Raw genomic sequence first — 18,640 nt, forward strand, 5'->3', positions numbered from 1 at the left:
CTGTGTGAAAACATCCTGCTTGTTCCATGACTTTCAATTTCCTCCCCATGCAGCATGCACCTACTGCCCCAGAGCTGGAGTTGCCAGCTGGGTGTGCCCATGTGTTCCCGTGGCAGTGCCAGGTCAAGTCCTATATGAAGGCTGGAGGAAGAACAAAATCTGTTAGAGATGAAAGGGGAGAATCAGGAGGGCAAGCAAGAGAGGCTGAGCAGTAAAGAAGGGGGAAGAGGAAAAAAAAAAAAAAGAAAAAAAAAAAAAAAGAGGTTAAAATCTGGATTAAGGGATTCTCCTCCTTAAGCATGAGAGGCTGTATGACACATCACAGCTGCTGAGATTGTGGTTGGAAGTATAACATGATGCCACGTAAGCAAATGCTTGTGATTAATGGTGATCTAAATCCACATAGTTTTTGAGGACATAATTCACTGATCTGTATGTCATTTACTTGACTTTGATGTATGAGGAGCACCAGTGAATATCTAAATTCATTTTTGCAGTAACAGTAAACCACACTTAGCATTCCCTAGATCCTCCTCTCTATTTAACAGGTACACAGGCTGCTGGAACTACGAGCTGCTAAAAGAGAACTGCCCAGGCCTTTCACCAAGTGGTGTACTCATAACAATCAAATTCTTTGCTTCATCCATCTAATCCACTGCTGCCCAAACTCACCACTTTTCAGTTCATAGAGTTCATTCACTGTGGGAAGGCATGGTTAAGCTTAACCAGCCATACTGTACTTTGCAGAAGTGTTTTTCCTACACAGAGACTTTTTTTTTTTTTTTTGGTCATAAAAATAGTCCAAGATTTTAGTGAAACTCTTTTTTCCCCTGGAAGGTGTATCAGGGTATCATCCAGTAAGTAGTTATACATTTTTAAGCTTTGCCCAGTTCATCCCAGTTCAGTTTGGAACACCCAATACCATCTCCTGCCTCAGGGACCTTAAGGCTTTAGCAGACATAATGGAGAAAATATGAGAAAGCTTTATAGATCGTATAAGTAGAGGGATCTGGCTGTGAATATAAAATGTCAAGTTGGTGCCTTTTTTTTTTTTTTTTCTGCTTCAGGAATGGAGATTTTAACATATTGTAGAGGCTTGAGCTGGGGGGAGGTGATCTAATAATGTGAAGATAAGAAGCAGTTTCATTACTGTATGAAGGGGGATAAAATGAAAGAACCCTGAAGGAAGAGACAAAGGAGGAATGAGAGATGACAAGGATGATAGTGTGATTGATCACTTAAGCAGAGAGGAAGGTGGAGAAAAATATCTTCCACCTAGACTGGTTGTTAATTCTTGTAAGGTGACTCCTTGTCACCGGTGACCAAAGCACACACAGGACTTCCTGTGGGAAGGGAGTTTGCTCTACTATTGCAGAAGTGAAAGGTGGCATGGAAGCTGCAGCCTTTGGTGTGCTTGTGTGAGGATGTCTCCCCTCCTCTGAGACAGTCCGACTGCGCACCCTGGCCCTCACTCATACCTGCTTTGCCCTGATGCAGCCACACCAACTTCCCTAGCTTTGGTTGGGAAGGGCTTCCCAAATGCTATGACTGAATTGCTGAGGTTCTTTAGATGCTCCTTGACTTGTATCCTGTGGTCACAGTAATTATATGCTATCTGGCACAAGAGGATTGCTTGGATGTTTCAAAAGACCCACATACAGTGAAAAAATACCTAAGTTTAAGTAGCTGAGCGTATAGATAAAGATATTAAGTACAAAAGCATTTGCTAACTTTCAAATTGGTGTTGGCAGAAGTGTAGCTGCTTGTCAAAAGATAAAATCATATCCTCCAAAAGAACTCTCTTTGGCCTCGGTTCATCAAAAAGAAAGTGTCCAGTACAGCAACTAGAGTCAATACAGCACTGTAACATCATTTCCATTGACATCTTCCTTCATCCCTGTCTCTGCCAAAATGATTCCAGCAATAAAATCCCCAAGCCAACAATTAAAAAGCTGAGAAACCATTAAGAGAAAGACTAGGAAGGTTATTAAAATAGCCTTGATAAAGTGAATACTCTTTGAACTTCTTTTTTCAACCTCATCCTAATGGATCAAACAAACATTTGTAGAAGAGATTTCTTCTTTACCACTTAACCATCACCCTCCTTTTGTAACATGACTCCAGATCCTGTGTGAGGCTCAGATACATGGAAAAGAACAAGAAAAATGTTCCTACCCCATAAAAAGAGTTTTATTTCCACTAGCTACTAAGTTACCTCATGACAAGTTCTTCAGCATATTTTTCTGACTTAAACAATCCTTCAGACTCTTCAGAAAGTAAGCATGGAAGACAGGAGTCCTGACAGCTTGTAGTTAGAAAATGATAAATTGCATCATCACAGCATTATTCAGCAAATCAACCTCTTCACAGCCTAATTGGCCATGCTATGAATTTGGAAATTACAATTCTAACATGTTGTCAGGACTCAAATCTTCTGTATTGGCTTTACTATCAATGCATCTGATCTTTGACACAACAGTTTCCTTAAGTTTTTCCATCCATGAAACCAAGACAAAATGCACCTCCCTGACACACGATTATACTGTTGTAGTTTATTTCTCTTTGTAAAATTCCTTCAAGGTCTTTGATGGAATCTGTTAGAATGATGCAAATAGACATGTTCACATAGACAACGTTGATTTTCTATGCTGTTGGATTGTCAAAGAACTTAGTGAGTCATTCTCTTCCACTGGATGGTTAATAGCAAAGAAATTAAATTTAAGTCTTATCATGTCAGGATTCAGCCCTGCACACGTAAGTAAGTTTTTTATTATTTATTTATTTATTTATTTTAACAAATTGATATGATGTGTATTTTCAGCTGGATGATTGAATTTGTAACATTACAGAAAAGAGGGTACCTGACATGAATAAGGGCTTTTCATCAAGTCTAACTTCTACACAAATGTGTTACACTCAGCAACTCCCAACATCTCCATTTGGGGTACAGAGTGGAATTAAAATAGTTTTGATCATAAGAAAGACTGGTGATGCTGTTGATGGCATTCTTCTTGTATTTGAAGTCAGTGGACTGAAAAACAGCTGTAGAAATACAACATTGACTGAAGGACACCAAGCGCTTTCAGAACAGAGAACCCATTTACAAATCAGGTGGGTTGTATATGAAAATCACTGGAATTTGGATTAGTTTTCCATTTTGAATGACCTTTGTCCATCAACACGAAGGTGAACAAAGTTGTTTCCTATTCCGTAACAGATGTTCCAATACAGATGATTTGTTTTGTTGTGTGTTGTTACTGACAGAGAAGGTGGAAGTGATGTTGTAATGCTGTTAGTTAAAAGCATGTCTTTCTTCTGGAGTGGAGTTTAATAGGCAAGAAATAGGCAAGAAACCCCGTGGAGTTTAATAGGCAAGAAATCAATAGAGAAGTCTTTTATCAGGAAGAGGTAATCTACTGAAATTGATAAAGAATTACCTCCTGTGTTATTTCTTAATGGATCCTAGAGAGTTCTGCAGCAAAGATACTTATTTCTTTATATTTAAAATTATAATAATTCTGATTAAAATTCATACATTCGCTTACAAAGTTTTATAAGTTAAGATCAGAACCATGCAAATCATAAGTTATATGTAGCTCTTTCATTTGATATCATTCTTTTTCTTCATTTTTTTTCAATCTAGCCATGGTACTTATTTGCATAACTATAAAATTTAGTATCTATGTTTTTTTGTTTGTTTATAATGTTATATCATGAATTTGAACCAAAAGTACCCACTAAAAAGAGATAATATGACCTCCCATTATACAAATGCGGAAACCAAACAGAGCGAGGTTAAATGAGCCATATCAGAACAGTCAGAAAGTGTCAGTACCAGGAACAGAAGTCAGGCATGCCTCAATTCTATTCTAGATCTAACCCACTACACAAAGTCCAGAGGGGTGGTAAAAGGCAAAACAATTTAAAAAATGTTAGCTATTACTGGAGTGGAAGCATCTAAGATACCTCTTGTTACATTTACATCTGCTGGTTGACCAATATTTTGTCCATATACATTTGAGAATATGTTTTTTATATTTTCCAATTTAATGGGAAATTAAAGAGGAAAAAAAGAAAAAAGAAAAAGAAAAAAAAAGACCTAACCATCTAAAACAATCAATACAGAATAAACATGCACTATAAGTGGTTACTAATAGTAATGATACCCAATGATAAGATCCATCTGGAAGAGCATTTCAGTTGGCTCATATTATTTCTCTCCTTTTCAGTGGTTTGTCTTTTTGCTTATTGCTAGCCTGCCCTTGCTAAAAAAAAAAAAAAAAAAAAACAAACACCAAAATAGCATGTGTTTATGGCCACTGACTAATGTATTAATGTGTTTCTGTGTGTATTGTTTATTTCAGCTGATTTTCTTTTTTCAGAGTAGTATTATGAGGTTAACTGAAGCATTTAGTACTGAGACATCGTTTCAAAATTCCAGCTGCTTGTTTGCCTGAGAGAGGTCACTTTTTGTATGGACAAGTGAAAACATTATTATTCTTTTGAGTTGTTCTCCTTAGCATGATAAGCATGGACAACATGACTTTTTTTACAAAGGCTGTTAATTTTTTATGTAAATTTCATGAAGTTCTTATTGAGTTGTCTAGGCTAACAATAACAAAACATGCTTTCCCTCCTGTTATGTGGGATGTTTACCCAGCATCGCTTCATGCATTCTGTTGCAGGTGAAGTTCAGCCATATCATTCTATGAAATGCATAAACACTGATATTTTGGAGATACAAAATTCCTAACCGTTCATTAGTGTTTAATCTGAAAACAGGCACTGCTACCCTGTCTGGTTTTCCACATGGAAGTTTTATACGTGCGTGCTGAGGTGCAGGGGTTTCCATGGCAACTATAGGTTTGCAGAGTATTCAAGAAACTGCAAGTTAAAATTAGCTCGGATGGTCATGCATAGATGATAAGGGCCTGGGGCTGTGCAAACTATTTTTGTGAAATTTAGTGGAGGATGTTGCAATCCAAAACCGATGTATGGTATCGATGGCTTAAGGCAATGGTGGATCTGGCGTGAAAGCTGGCTGACTGTGGGGATCTAAGATAAATGGATTGGCTTTTAAAAGACATTTTAAAAGAAAACCCAAGTCCTAAACACGCTGAAGAATGGCAAAAAATTCATTCTGATTAATTAGAGTTAATGGAAGTTAAATGACTGAGGAGCCTTCTTGCTGTCATTAAGTTAAATTGCTCTTACAGTTATTCCAGTTTATTCCTGAGTATCTTTCTTTTGCCTGGGCACCATTCTCAGCCAGGGTCTGTTTCAGACTTACTCACTGCATAGCCAAAAAACTACAAATTTAGAAGAGAGCTCAAAGAAGACATTGGCTTGTGTCCCCTGGGTCTCCATTTAGACTACAAAAACAACACTAAAACAGGAGGCTTCTGATAACTTTTCTGTTTTAATGAATCTTATAATACTGTGGGATCCATAGAAATTGGAATAGTGCTGTAGCTAAGTTGTTCAATCCGCCTCTGAGCTTATTTCCCAATAGAGCTGCGTATTTAAAGGTAGAGCAACTATAAACTTATATTTATGCCATACAGTCATTTGTCTTTAAATGCCTTTGTCTTATCTTCCATGGTTGTTCATGCATCCTAACACAGGACAGTCTTGTGTTCTGTAGACATTATATCCTGAGGAAACAGAGATAGCCTGTTTGGTTGTTTCTCTGAAACAGTTCAATAGGTATAAAATGATTTAAAAGGCATAATCTTACTTCTATTGCAGTCAGAAAGAGACTTAGATCTAAGAAAAGGTGTTGTGTTCTGTCCAGTCACTGCTTCAAGAGATTAAAACCTACAGAATCAGTTACATGTAATCACCTGCTTTCAATCTGAACTACATATTTTTATTGTTTTTTAATAATTTTATTATAGTTTTAAAAAGATGGGATATGTCACTCTTCCTTTCTGCTAATGAAAACTCTCTTTCAAGAAATCAGCTAGTTGATTGAAGATACTGACACTGCAGAGGAGGAGATACATGAAATACTATGAGCAGAGATGTTTGTCATCCTGATCTTATTATTCTGATAATTTTGATAACACATGAATTCCAATAAAGTAGAGTTCACTCAAGTGTTTTTTTTTGTTTGTTTTGTTTTGTTTTGTTTGTTTGTTTGTTTTTCTTCACTGTGGTGACTTCTACACTTCTTCAAAAATATGTTCAGGGAACACTAAAGTAATACAACTGCCTCCATCACAGTAAAACCACCTATTATTCAGGGTGCACTGTCAATATGGATGCCCTCTTCTGTGACTGAATATTAAAAAGTTGCCTGCAATCACAGGCTTGCCTACTGTTTTCTATCAACCCAACAAGAGACCCACATCTCACTGTGAAAAGAACATGTATCATCTATTATGCTCATGAGCCGCTAGGTACTGAAAAACAAAAACATGTTAAGAAGCAAAAGAAAAAAGATGCAAATAAGAGCAGAAACCTGCCACCGGCCAAATCACTGATGCAGCTTCATCTGTACACACTGTGCTATGCAGATTTACTTCAGAGATACTGTACCTTATGCTCAGAAAAGGATGAGAAAAATGATAAAGGTGCAGCAAGGTCTCTCTCCACAGAAAGGAGACTGAAAACACTGGCACCACTCATTTTAGGACAAAGACAAGGGTACATGGTAAAAAATATTGTAAAAGCCCACCTAAAAGGGAAGTTTGTTAGGACTTCTGCTCTTGCTGCAATATAGTGAAAGAACAAGAAGATAATTCACTGTTTAATCTCCCCCTTTCCAGCCCACTGGAGGGAAAGCAGCATCAATGGAGTAAGAAGCCCTACTTCTTACTCCCTCTCTGTACATTTTCTCACACTCTGTTGTGGGTGGTAAGAAATTGTAACCAGGCACACACTTGACCATAGGGCACTGCCAGTAAGGGTAGGTATAGTTTTCCATCATCTTAAAGCTATAAAGAGCCAGGATAAATCCCTCTGTAAAAACAGGAGGAAACTGGGACATCAGTCCTGACCAAATCTCTGTCTGCTCCAATTTCTCTTTTGGTCAGCTCAGCTGCCTGTAGTTGTGTGGTTTCTACACCTTAAACATAAACATTCAGCATTTTCTTCAGTTTTACATCATATCGTGATACAGCATCCAGAAACAAAGAATGCAATTTGTTGAAAAGAACTGTGAAATGGTGCAGCAAAAAGCTGCCTGTTACAGAGAGTTGTTTGAGAAACAGTAGTTGGAAGAAATTACATGATAATACTAGCTGTGCACTCAGGTACAGTATTTTTTCAATTTTAAGTGATCATTCTAAAAAAAGATTGCTTTTGCACCAAGTATTATTTTCAGCAAGCTGTGACTTGGCCAGATCTAAACTGATTTTCATCAGCACATTCATATACTTCTCCTGTGTGAGGGCTATTTTGTTAAAAATCAATTTTCTACTGAAGCACTTTCGGAACAGCAGCTATTTAAAAGAAGAAAAATGTCTTTATACACATGCATATATACATATATATATATATATGTTTTGTTACTCAGTCAAGATCCAGAATTGCTTTGTCTTGGGCTAAAATAACACAGGTCCCACAGGTAAAAATTTCTGGAATGAATATCTGGAAGAATGAAGATCATAGTGGGGAGTGCTACAGCATCTGTCCAGAAATGTTTACACCTAAAATGTTACCTGTCAAAATGAAGACAAGCACAACTGGCTGTATTTCTCTAAATACATTTTTAAAAATCTCAAATTGTCATGTGTGTACTGCCCTGTAGTAAGTCCAACTATTAAAACTACAGTTAATGACCCTTCACTAGTTCTATTAGGACTTACAAATATTATAATATTAATAAGTATCCTATGCAAGCCAGATCAGATGATATTTTGGAGCATTTCACTTAAAACAGTCTGTAGGCATCAGCAAGAAAAGCTCATGAGGGTCTTTTCCTTGTTATATTCTATACAGGAAGAAAATGACAGACCAAATCCTAACAATAAGGCCAATTATCTTAAAGGGTGATCCTAGGACTATGCAAATTATAGAGTTGCAAGACAGTCGTGAAACTACTATTGTCTACCTTAATAATACAAATGACTAAAGATGAAATAGGATGTGACCTGTAGTAAAGAAAATGTGCATGACGTGGAAAAGTTTCCATGGGAACACCATCATGAATTCTAAAATATCTGTCTTCAATGAGAAAAATTTGGGTAGACATAAGTTTTGCTCACAGTGGAGTGCTTTTGGCAGTTAACAGGCTCACTGAATAGGTGCTGCCCAAGCCCTGTTAGCATCACTGCTTGTGTTAAACCCAGTTGTCTACTGTCTCTGTCTTTCCTCTTGTAGCTCTTTCGGTGTCTGCTGTGCAAGCAGCAGATCAGATGCACACAAAGCAGACACACTCAAAGAGTTCCTTACTCATTTAGGGGGCTTTCATATACAATGTCAATGAGCTATTTTGAAGAATATATTCCTAGGCTAGATTCTGGCTTTGTCTACAGCTTTGAAAATGAGGAATACTTCCATTTATTTCTATGGATGTAGTGGGGACTAACTCAGGAACAGAATAAAAAAGATCAGCAGTGAAATGTCTAGCTGTATTCTTTGAGATGTATAAATCTGTTGTAAACTGCATTGTTCTCACCAGAAATTGATATTTTTTCACTGAGCAACTGCAGCAGAAACAGTGCAAACAGCTCAAATACATGTCTTCCTGGCTGGGTTTCAAGTGCTTTATTCTGTCTTGTTGACTTTTATAACTCTGGACAGCTTTCTTCTCCCTGATGTTCAATCTTCATATGTTTTATGGGTTGTTCCCTTTAGTCTCCTTTTATCCCCTAGCTATTCTTTCAATATTTCTCAGCATCCCTCAGACCTGCATTTTTGTCCCCACTGTTTTTAGTGAATTCATGGACATTTATGTACTGCCCAAGACGCTCTTCTAAGATAGTGGCCCTAAAATATACTTCCACTCTCCAACGAGGGGAAGTCTCCATTACAATCTGGGTAGCACACAAGCATCCTAAAGTCAAAGTGGCCCTCACAGAGTAAATACTCTTTCTTTCCCCAGGGCTCCATTCCCTAGGATGAATCACTTCACAGGAATCATCTTCATTTTGCTTTCTCTATGTCTCTCGTATTTTTGCTCTTACAAAAATCTGGTGTTTCCCCCCTGCCCCCCCCCTCCCCCCCCCTTTTTTTTTCCTTCTAGAATGTTTCTTTGAAGTCTACCATCTCTTGATCTCATCATCCTTGTGGTTCTGCTGTTTGAAACTCCTAATCTTTTTGATACTAAAATGTATGCCTCCGCATAGTCTGCCCTACATGCTGAAGCTGCGTGTTTTGCTTCAAGAACACGAAATCCCGAGTCATGTCCTACAGCTGCTTATTGATCTGCATCTTAAGTTCAGTTTTCTCCTTGTTCTCCAAGCTTTCAACAACAAAAAGATGCAAACTCTCTTGATCTATATCGCTTACTGAAACGAGGCAGTATAACTGCAGCTGAAGTCCCTCTTAGTCAAGCCATTCCCTGTGTGTAGAGTAGCTTGTGTCATATGTCACAATCAGGACCCTGAGGGCTCTAACAGGGCCACAGTGTCACAGCCCTGCCACCTCCCACCCTACCCCTGGCCCAGGGTCCCCACATCAGCCCCAGGGCCATCAGCCCCTGCCCCAGCAAGGCGGCAGCAGGGCCAGCCTCCAGCTCCCCACAGCCCAGCCCTGCCTGGCCATGGGCCCCACTGAGCTGGGCTCACTCATGGGCCCCTGGCCCGGCCTGGCCTCAGCCTGTCCTCGTCTCCCTCCCCAGGGATGTGCCCAGTACCGTGGCTGCCCCCAGCACGCTCTGCCATACCCCACAGGGGGTGCCAGGCCCTATCCCACAGCCCCAGGGAGTCCCACAGCTCCCAGCCCTGGCCCCAGGGAGCTGCCAGCCCTTGTTGCTATAGACAGACTCCTTTTTCATTTCACTTATCATAAATGATAAGTATAAAAATGATGCTAATGTTGAATGTTTAAAGACTAATAGTTTCCTCATTCCTACTGGTATGGAGATGGGCAGATTCCCTAATGAATGGCTGCTCCTCTCTCTGGAGACCACCGTTCCTCTGTCTGCACCTGCCCCTCCATGCTCCCCACTGAGTACTGCAACCCAAGGCCATGATCTGGTATCCAATACATAATTAATGCCACTTCACTGCCAGGAGTATCTCCAGAGAAATTGAAATCTCAGCTGAATCGTGTAATGTTGATTATTCTTTGGAACATCTTTTAAGCCCTGATAATGTTTTAAGGAAGAATCTTGACTGAATTTGTACAGAATTTGTAGAATGTTTCTGTATGGCTTTGGGGTGAAAGAAAGAGGTTTCCCACTGCTCATGGGATTCATGTGATATAACTACACTACACAGTGTGGACACGAATTCATGTCCTGTGCCAAGTCTTATCTGTCCAGTTTGTCTGGATGGCCATAATCTTTCTCAATAGCAGAAAAGTGACATTCAGGAAATGCTAAAGAAAACTCACACCCATGCTAGTCCTGAGTATGTCTGTGCCTGAAATGTAGTTGTGCCACTCCTCTGCTTTGCTAGATTGCCCCATATATCCTGCCTGCCCTTGTGACACCTGCTGTGGGACTGGAAGGAGCCTAGGTCTTTCCTACAAGAGCCTGTGGCATCATCTGTAGAATACCAAGGGAGCTTTGTGGTCAGACTGAGCACAAGGCTGTCACAGGTTGATTAAGTACCATGAAGCCTGAAAGGTACAGACAGCAACCCCCCTGTCCTGCTAAGCAAGCTCAGGGCAAGAAAAGGGTTGATCAATGCCTTTGAGCACCCCCAACTTTTAGACTATTGAAGGAAGTATGCTTCCTCTGTTGAATCCCCCCTTAGATCCAACATAAAAATATTACAGTCCTGCAGTACATTTGAAGGGAATTTTTGTTCTACAGCCAGCCCTAATTCTAATTTAATTCCACCAGTTCAGCTAAATCCATATTTACCAGTAAGAAAGATGCTATGGATTACCATTGCAGAATGCTGGACATTCTTAAGTTATCAACATACTTAGCCACTGAATGAGTTATAATGAACCCAGCATCCAAATAACCCTGACAGTTAATGTTGATAGAGTACATAAATAATAATAAATACAGTTATACTGAAGTAATATGCTATATGAAGAAAATCTAACTCTAACTCCTTTTTACTGCTTGCAACCACATGCTGGACTATAGCATTTGAATCTGCACGCATACATTCTTACTAGTTTTCTTGCCTGCAGCATTTACAGAATTTTCTGTGTGTTTTTGGTATGAGATATAATTTTCTAGCCAAGTAATATTTTTTTATTCTGAATGTAAGAGAGATTACTAAATTATCTTTCCTCTGGGACATGTGATAATTTACAGACATGTCTATATTTGGCTTCTATCCAGTTCAATATACCTGGTTTAAGAGAACACCCAGAAGGAAGAAAACCTGCTAAAGCTGCAGTTTCTCAACCTTGGTTACAAAAGGGAAAGACACAGTTAGTAACTGACAACAACAGTAAATTCATTCTTTTCATTTTTTTTTTTCCCATTTTTTTTTCTTCTTTTATTTTTTTTTTTTTTCTTTTTAATAGCTGGTTGAATAATTTTTTTAGGATTAATTCAACAAACATAGAGAATCTCTAGATACTATACGTCACCTAACTGATATGTTCCATTAAGCCCACCTTAGTACATTTTCTTCTTTCCATACCACTTTAATATATTTGTACAAAATGTAGGAGGAGACAACTATCCCAGGCAATTTCCAGAGTAAATGCCAAAATTACATAATGAAATGTCTAGAAAGGTTTTAAAAAGTAATATGGACTAACCTAAACAAAAGAATTAAATGCATACATACTCAACATATCAATTTTAGGGCTCTCCTCCTAAAATGGAATCAAGGTCTTAGCATTAGTCACCTACACTGCCTATTCAGGGCAGCAGGAGAGGATGGCATACCTCGAGGCCTACACCCCAACATACCACATGCTGCATGGGGAACCAACAGGAAATGCTAAGTACAGGAGCACGTTTAAAATCCTCACCTAGAGCCAAAGTACCTGACTCAATGCTTCAGGAAGGTTCCTCCCTGCTTCTGGGATCCAGAACATGAAGTCCACCCCTGATATTAGGCATTTATTCCTAATCTTTGAAAGAATAATCAGAGCACGGCCTGTTCAAATCAACAGTCAGGATGGTTACTGATAATGGTACTGCCACACCTATTTTGTGTGTAATAGCAAAACACGTTGCACATGTGTTGAGAGTATGTGCAATCAAGCTTCCATTTCTTCTGCTGCTGGGACTGACTGACATGACTGTTGTTCCAGGTGTGTTCCTGGCTACACTGCATGAAGAATGATGCAAGATTCATCAGGTCGGAAGGAGAACATACAAAAAAGAAGCATGGCTTAAACACAAGAATTGGAACTAAACCCCAAGGGAAAGGATCTAATTTCTGAATAGGTTGGGAAACTGTAATCAGTCCACAGCTCTTCCATCCATCCTGGTTCAGTCCATGATCATTCTCTTGATTATTGCAGTTGCATTTGTTTTTGGGTAGTTTTGCAGTTACAGGAAGAGGAATATTGTTTGGCAAAGTGAATGAAAACTGTGGAATGCAAAGTGTAAAGCAAATGTGGGGTGTAAAGCAAATACACAAATAAGATATCAGCTTATCAAAAATATGGGATCACAATGTAGAAGTTACCAAAATGTCTTTATGTAACTAGAAGGTGTACAATCATTGCCATCTGTATCAATAATTCTCCCAGTCAAAGATGCAGACTGCAGAAAAGACTGAGAGGTCATTTACTAGTTGAATAACAGTCAACATAATTCAAGAATGTAAAGCTAGTTAGTATTTGATAGAACAGTGGTCTGCTCTTTTTGCAGTAAAGCTCCTTTTAAACAAGGTGTCTGCCTTGCTGATAGTGCTAGAGTGCTTGAAAGCAAAAAATTTAAAAATCCTATTTCTCGAATAGCTCACCAATATAATTAAAGATAGAAATAGCACTGCTGACATTGAGTGTCTTAACAACCTCCATACTACCAAAAGATGGAAAGGGCCAATAATTCATTCATCTATGCATACATACATCTTGCATTATCAATATTAAACAGTAATAATAAATTGTTATTATTTTAATTGTTATTAATTTAATAAATAAATAAATAAATAAATTTAATTTATAATGAATGAACAGTATAGCATGAGAATCTGAGCATTGGTGATTATAAAACTCCACCTATCGGGCAGAAAAGATAGTTCATGCATCATGTTGCCACAGAAAGTTTATGTGTGCCGTTACCACCGGAAAAAGATGTCCCAGTTTAGATTGTTTTCATCAAATGGAGCTCTGCTTTTCCTGGAGTGGCTTATGCCAGCTCAGCAAGTGAAATACACTATGCAGATGACACCCATTTATCTGGCATAACTGCATATATATGAGGACTTTTCTAGTATAAAATGTCACAAGAAATCCTACACTCTCATTATTATGCCAAGAAGCAGTTCTGCAACGTAGACTTGAACTCTTCCTAAAAAAAAAGTTTCCTATAGGTGGCATTAAACAGGATTGCTGAAGAGCCTTTAAAGACAGCCTAAAATAGGGAAGTTTCTGAAGTTTTAGACATTTTACAGAACTGGAGAACACTGTGTGTCAAATTTGTGCTGCATTACCTTGGAAATTATGTTCAGTGCCCTGGAGTAGTCTTCTCAATTACATCAAAGGATCTGAAATACTCTGAGAAGTGACCTAGAGGTATAGGAGACAGCCTGAGTGACAACACATTTAGAAAAGGTTATCACTCGTATTCATATGCTGATTGTGGCAAGCAATTACACTGGCAGTCATTTGCTCTGGGGCTGCTATCTAGTTCAGCACGAATGCTGCAGATAAGCTTTTTTATGAAGTATCTGTGTAAGAGAGTAATCAAACAGTGGAATTTGTTGTCCAGAGAGGTTGAGGGATCCCCATCCTTGGAGATAATCATACCTTGACAGGTCTTGAACAACCTGTTCTAATTTGCAGGTTAGTTCTGCTCTGAGTAGGGGTTGGACCAGATGACTTAGAGAAATCCCTGCAACCCAGAATTATTATATTAACCTCTGCTACTCTTCTGATAAACTCATTACACACCAACACAAACAGGATGTTTGTGCTCTTCAGTCAAGTACATGAGTTTTAGAAGATTTGACTCAAGAGAACTCATGCTTAAAATGGTCCTTCAAATTCCTAAATCTAAATATTCTTAAGAGTAGCATTCAAACATAACTATCTGTCTTAAATACTGTTGAGAATACAGTATGGAACAGAGTGCTGTTCATGTATACCTAGGCTTTTCAGACAGCTTGATATGGGCCTAAAAGATAGGGTTTTAGCACTCCTGTGAAGTTCTCTGACTCTTGTCAAAATTACTAGTGCCAGGGACACAGCTGCTTGCTCAGCCTTCCCCACCACCTGGTTTTGTCCTTAGCCTGGGAAGACCTTTGCTAGAAGAGTCACAGTACTTTGCTTTTCATGCTCAGTTAGTTTTTGGTTTTCCTACAAGGCTTCCAAAAGGGAGAGTGATTTTGTGGTGGGGTGTTTGCCAGCCAAGGGCTGGCCCGTGATCATTAACTCATTTCACATGACCTAGCAGACATTGGATAGTAACATCTGCTCAGCTCTGTGCAAGGCTTGACTCGGAGCACTGACCTAGAAGTGGCAGAAGTCCTCTCCCACTGTTAATCCTCCATGCTGCTGCCTTGCCCTTGAACACGTGTCTATCACTCAGAACTATTTAAAGTATGCTGTAAATCTTTGCAGTAGCTGGCTGGCTACCAGAGTGGCTGCAGTACACAATACAGTCTGCATAACTCGGGTGAGATTACAAATATTGTGAGGAAATGTGACATTCAGAGCATTGAAGTTAGGTTATTTTTGTTCCCAATTTTTGTGCACAGCTCCTACTGATGGAGATGAGAAGTTTGTATATAGGAGACATTTCTACTTGGATTTCAGTGTGAGTCACTTGGCACTTGATTTATCAGCCCTCAATATCAGCCAAATTTCCATTATCACCTTCCTAAATCTTTTGGGGGAGAATATTTTCTTAAATTGATTTTGGCTTTACAAAAAAATCTTCCCTCAAAAAGAAGTATAGTTGACTGCATGTTATAAGTGTTATGGATTTCTCAATCCATAATTTATAAGGACGTAAATTCTGGGAAAGTTCTAAGTTTTAGGAAATGAACAAAGGTATCATTTCAGTGGTAAGCAAAGGGAAAGAAATCTTGAGATACATTACAGTAAGTTCTATTAAAAATACTTCTTATATATATATATTTTTGCATACAAAAAAAGTCTCATGCATACAGAACTTTTATGAAAAGAGATCCAAAAAAAGTGGATAATAAGACTTCTCAGGTCCATTGTATGAGAAGCCCACTGGTCAAAAAAAAAAAAAGGGGTGGGGGGGAGGGCGATAAAAAAATTGTAGTAACAATGGGTTTTGGTCAATCCAACTATAGGACTTCTAAAAATAAATGAGAAAGCAGCAAAACAAGTTCTGTGACATTTGCAGGAATGACTAATTTGCAAATGACAACAGGAAATATCTAATCATATCTGATGAGATATACTTCAGAGCACTGCATCAGAAACAGAGAAGCTTATGCCGCTAGATAATCAGCATGAATATATTTATAGGCACGTTACATTCCTTCTTAAGTGAGTTGCAGAAAAACATTTACCAATCTTTTCTAAAGCCTACTATTTAAAAAAATCAAGATGATAAACAGTCTGCTGCTCACCCTCTATTTTTGTGGTTTTGTTTCTTATGAAAAGTTCACGTAATTTTCCAGAAGAAATATTGCAGATATCACCCAGATACCAGTGGAAAATATTTTTTCTTTTCTGCCTTCAGTTGTGCCATACACTCCTCGTAAACTATCTGAGCACTTGATTCTTGCAGCACCAATAGCTACTTACAGCTATAGAAACTGAATTGAAAGTAACTACCAACTCACTTGTTTCTGGTAGTGAAAGTCTTTTTCACACTTCTCAAGGGTGAGACAATGGAGAACAAGGTCCAGAAATTGAGAACAGGTACTGAGATGCTCATAAGTTGCAGCAGTACAAATTCTGTTTGAATGAGCAGAAAAAATTGCCACCATGATAGTGTATAAGCCCTGGTGCAGTTGTTGTGAGTGATTCAGGAATCTCTGACCTTGGAGATAGGACCTGCTCTGACTTTGAAATAGATTCTTCTTTGAGAAGAGTTTGTGCCAAGTGACTTTCAAAGGTCTCCTCAGTCTTAATTTTTTTTTTCTGTGCAGCCTAGGCTGTTCGGATAATGCCCAGTGTGTGATGTGCTTTTTGAGATTCCTCTCCATTTACAAGAATAAAGCTTCCATCCCAGTGTCTTGCATTTTGGAGAAAATTAGAAACAGCAGAAGGAAAATCCCTTCCTTCTTAAACTATGGATGTTTTTGTTTTTTAGGAATGCTGCTAGGTCTGTCTCCTGAAATGTGTTCTGATATTACAAGGAAAGATTTTCCTGTATGAATTTTCAATATTACAGAGTATTTTAAGTGCTGAGAACATCTGTTTCAGGTCAGACCAAAAGAACATCTGACACAGCATACTTTGGTACAGATATTAATAGTGGATGCCTAAAGAAGCACATCAGGTAGAATGAGTACACTGCAACTTTTCTCCAATGTATTTTCCCAGCCTGCAGTGGTTTGTGGTCCAGTGCCTTTGGGAGCTGGAGGTGGTCCCTGGTGGATTTTTCCTCCATTAATCTGACATGTTTCTTTTTGATCCCTTACAACCTTTTAGCACTCACAATGTCACGTGGAAAAGAATTTCACTGCTCACCTACATGCTGTATGGAGACATTTAGTCTGTCGCTTGTTTTGAAACTTCTGGCTTCCAGCCTCATTTGATAACCTCTGTCCTTATTCTGCAACACCTGTTCTCTATTTGCTTTTTCCATAATTCTTATAATTTATTACATCTCATTTATTTCAAGGTTGAAGAGCCCTCATCTCTTTACAGAGTCACAGAGTGGGAGTAGGCAGGATTCACAGAATCACAGATCGGTTGATGTTGGCAGGGCCCTCTGTGGTCCATCCCCCTGCTCAGGCAGGGACACCTACAGCTGCTTGCCCATGTCCAGGTGGCTTTGAAGGTCTCCAAGCAGGGAGATCTCTCCACAACCTCTCAGGGCAACCTGTGGCTCCACCACCTGCACAGTAAAAACATGCTGCCTGATGTTCAGAGGGAACCTCCTCTGCTTGTTCTGGAATGGGCACTGCTAAAAAGAGCCTGGCTCCATCTTCATTGTATCCTCCCTTCAGATATTTATGTACACTGATGAGATATCCCCCCTGAGCCTCCTCCTCTCCACACTGAAATTCTTACTCATATTGAAATCATTCCAAACCCTGCTGGCCATGGTTTAGGCAGTAGCAATTTGAAATTGTCTGCTTTGTTCACTATGGTTTTCCTAATTTCTCCCAACACGCAGTTTTCATTTTTTACCCACTACTATGCACTGAGCTATGTTTTCATAACTCTTCATAGTATACCTGGCATATCTTTCTAGAAGCTACCATGAATTTAAGACCTTTTTTTTATTATTATTATTTTTATTTTATTTTATTTATTTATTTTTAATTTTTTTTTTTTTTCATTAACAATTATTCCCTGTTTATTTAAAGGGAATTTCATCTGCTATTTTATCCTATTTTATCAAACACTTACTAGGTATTTTGGGACTTTCCCACAACTTTACACCCTCAACGTTCATTTTTACTACTTGGGTAACTTCCTCATATCTGCAGGTGTTACCACATCATTATTCACAATTGTTCAAAATCATTTATGGATATGTTGAATAGTGCAAGCCTTTGTACAAATCTCTGTGGGGCTTGGCTAATAAACCTCTCTCTGCTTTGAAAATTATCATTAATTCTACCCCATGTTTTTTACTCTGCAGCCGTCATTTTGTCAGCACATTGCTCAGAAGTGCACTGCCAGTCATGACATAAAGGTAGACTCACTGAGAGAAAAACAGAAGGAATAATTTTGACAAGTTTTTTGCTGTTCTATTTTCATCTGAATCAACTTCTGACCAGAACAATTTTTGCAATCCAGTAGCTATACTGAGGTCAATAAACAGGGGCAAGTGGAAGTCTAAAGTCAGTGCAATGATAACGAGGACCTTGTTATTAATAATGAAATCCACACAAACTGGTAGAATTATACTTCCCAAAGTTTTATTATTGTGTTATCCTGCCATATCTATGTCCTGTATGTTTCTCACAAGAGAGAAAATAAAAAATGTTAAATTTTGGCACAGGTTTTTTTTTGATACAGAACATGTCTTGCAGATTGAAATGTATATTCCAAATGTCATAAACTCTGTATAGAGGTCGATATGTGCCAGCATTCTCTGGTCCTAGGATCTGCCCTAATGTCATAAATTGCTGAAGCCTCGCTTTCATTATGAAACCAACTGTCTTCCTGTCCCAGAGCTGTTCAAACAGCACTTGGAATAAGCACGAACCTATGCAGTGATGTCCTAAGTCTGCAAAAACTCTGAAATGACTTTGGGAAGAGCTGGGGACTTTAGGGA

The sequence above is a fragment of the Oxyura jamaicensis genome, chromosome 3 (assembly GCF_011077185.1).
Source record: "Oxyura jamaicensis isolate SHBP4307 breed ruddy duck chromosome 3, BPBGC_Ojam_1.0, whole genome shotgun sequence".
In the NCBI taxonomy this organism is placed as follows: Eukaryota; Metazoa; Chordata; class Aves; order Anseriformes; family Anatidae; genus Oxyura; species Oxyura jamaicensis.